We start from the raw sequence: 2,911 nt of genomic DNA on the forward strand, positions 1-2,911 counted from the left end.
CGGAAAAAAATCCTTTGTATCCATTTTGAAGCTCAATTTGAAGCATGGAACACCAACAAACATTGATTAAAAGTGTTAAAGTGATTACAGTGTTCAGAAATAGTGTTAGATACCAAGTTGAGTTATCCCTCTTTACCAATTTAAAAAAAAATATACCTCTTAACGCGCAAAATTTTGAACTGTGATGCTTTTACTACCCCCACCCCCTTCCCATTTGTCAGAAAAGAGTGCATATTATCTTCCAAATAGAAAAGCAGGGTAGTCAGATGATCAAAAACTTAAGAAGAGAAAGAGGGAAGCAAAATAGAACATCCAACATAATGATTTAACTTGTGAATTATGAGAAAACTATTTTTTTTACCCATTTGTGAAGCTTAATTTGAAACTTGGAACACAGACAAACATATATTAAAAGTGTTAAAGTGATTACAGTGTTCAGAAATAGTGTTAGATACCAAGTTGAGTTATCCCTCTTTACCACTGTTAAAAGAAATACACCTCTTGTCGCGCAAAATCTTGAACTGTGATACTTTTACTTCCCCCACCCCCTACCCATTTTTTCAGAAAAGAGTGCATAATTATTATCTACCAAATAGAAAAGCAGGGTAGTCAGATGATCAAAAACTGAAGAACAGAAATAGGGAAGCAAAATAGAACATCCAACATAGTGATTTAACTGGTGAATTCTAAAAAAACCCCACTTTTTTACTCATTTTATTAGCTTAATTTAAAGCTTGGAACTGAAGACAGAAAAAAAAATTAAAAGTGCTAAAGTGGTTACAGTGTTCAGAAATAGTGTTTGATACCAAGTTGAGTTATCCCTCTTCATCACAGTTAAAAAAAACACACCTCTTGTCGCGCAAAATCTTGAACTGTGATGCTTTTACTACCCCCACCCCCTACCCATTTTTCAGAAAAGAGTGCATATTATCTTTCAAATAGAAAAGCAGGGTAGTCAGATGATCAAAAACTTAAAGAAGAGAAAGAGGGAAGCAAAATAGAACATCCAACATAATGATTTAACTTGTGAATTATTAAAAAAACATTTTTTTTACCCATTTTTGAAGCTTAATTTGAAACTTGGAACACAGACAAACATAAATCAAAAGTGTTAAAGTGATTACAGTGTTCAGAAATAGTGTTAGATACCAAGTTGAGTTATCCCTCTTTACCAATTTTAAAAAAAATACACCTTAACGCGCAAAATCTTGAACTGTGATGCTTTTACTACCCCCACCCCCTTCCCATTTGTCAGAAAAGAGTGCATATTATCTTCCAAATAGAAAAGCAGGGTAGTCAGATGATCAAAAACTTAAGAAGAGAAAGAGGGAAGCAAAATAGAACATCCAACATAATGATTTAACTTGTGAATTATGAGAAAACTATTTTTTTTACCCATTTTTGAAGCTTAATTTAAAACTTGGAACACAAACAAACATAAATTAAAAGTGTTAAAGTGATTACAGTGTTCAGAAATAGTGTTAGATACCAAGTTGAGTTATCCCTCTTTACCACTGTTAAAAGAAATACACCTCTTGTCGCGCAAAATCTTGAACTGTGATACTTTTACTTCCCCCACCCCCTACCCATTTTTTTCAGAAAAGAGTGCATAATTATTATCTACCAAATAGAAAAGCAGGGTAGTCAGATGATCAAAAACTGAAGAACAGAAATAGGGAAGCAAAATAGAACATCCAACATAGTGATTTAACTGGTGAATTCTGAAAAAACCCACTTTTTTACTCATTTTATTAGCTGAATTTTAAAGCTTGGAAGACAGAGAGAAAAAAAATGAAAGTGCTAAAGTGGTTACAGTGTTCAGAAATAGTGTTTGGTACCAAGTTGAGTTATCCCTCTTCATCACAGTTAAAAGAAACACACCTCTTGGGTCTTGTCGCGCAAAATCTTGAACTGTGATGCTTTTACTACCCCCACCCCCTACCCATTTATCAGAAAAGAGTGCATATTATCTTTCAAATAGAAAAGCAGGGTAGTCAGATGATCAAAAACTTAAAGAAGAGAAAGAGGAAAGCAAAATAGAACATCCAACATAATGATTTCACTTGTGAATTATTAAAAAAACCATTTTTTTAACCCATTTTTGAAGCTTAATTTGAAACTTGGAACACAGACAAACATAAATCAAAAGTGTTAAAGTGATTACAGTGTTCAGAAATAGTGTTAGATACAAAGTTGAGTTATCCCTCTTTACCAATTTAAAAAAAAACACACCTCTTAACGCGCAAAATTTTGAACTGTGTTGCTTTTACTACCCCCACCCCCTTACCATTTTTCAGAAAAGAGTGCATATTATCTTCCAAATAGAAAAGCAGGGTAGTCAGATGATCAAAAACTTAAGAAGAGAAAGAGGGAAGCAAAATAGAACATCCAACATAATGATTTAACTTGTGAATTATGAGAAAACTATTTTTTTTACCCATTTTTGAAGCTTAATTTAAAACTTGGAACACAAACAAACATAAATTAAAAGTGTTAAAGTGATTACAGTGTTCAGAAATAGTGTTAGATACCAAGTTGAGTTATCCCTCTTTACCACTGTTAAAAGAAATACACCTCTTGTCGGCCAAAATCTTGAACTGTGATACTTTTACTTCCCCCACCCCCTACCCATTTTTTCAGAAAAGAGTGCATATTATCTACCAAATAGAAAAGCAGGGTAGTCAGATGATCAAAAACTGAAGAACAGAAATAGGGAAGCAAAATAGAACATCCAACATAGTGATTTAACTGGTGAATTCTGAAAAAACCCCACTTTTTTACTCATTTTATTAGCTGAATTTTAAAGCTTGGAAGACAGAGAGAAAAAAATGAAAGTGCTAAAGTGGTTACAGTGTTCAGAAATAGTGTTTGGTACCAAGTTGAGTTATCCCTCTTCATCACAGTTAAAAGA

The sequence above is a fragment of the Littorina saxatilis genome, linkage group LG16 (genome assembly GCF_037325665.1).
Source record: "Littorina saxatilis isolate snail1 linkage group LG16, US_GU_Lsax_2.0, whole genome shotgun sequence".
Taxonomy (NCBI): domain Eukaryota; kingdom Metazoa; phylum Mollusca; class Gastropoda; order Littorinimorpha; family Littorinidae; genus Littorina; species Littorina saxatilis.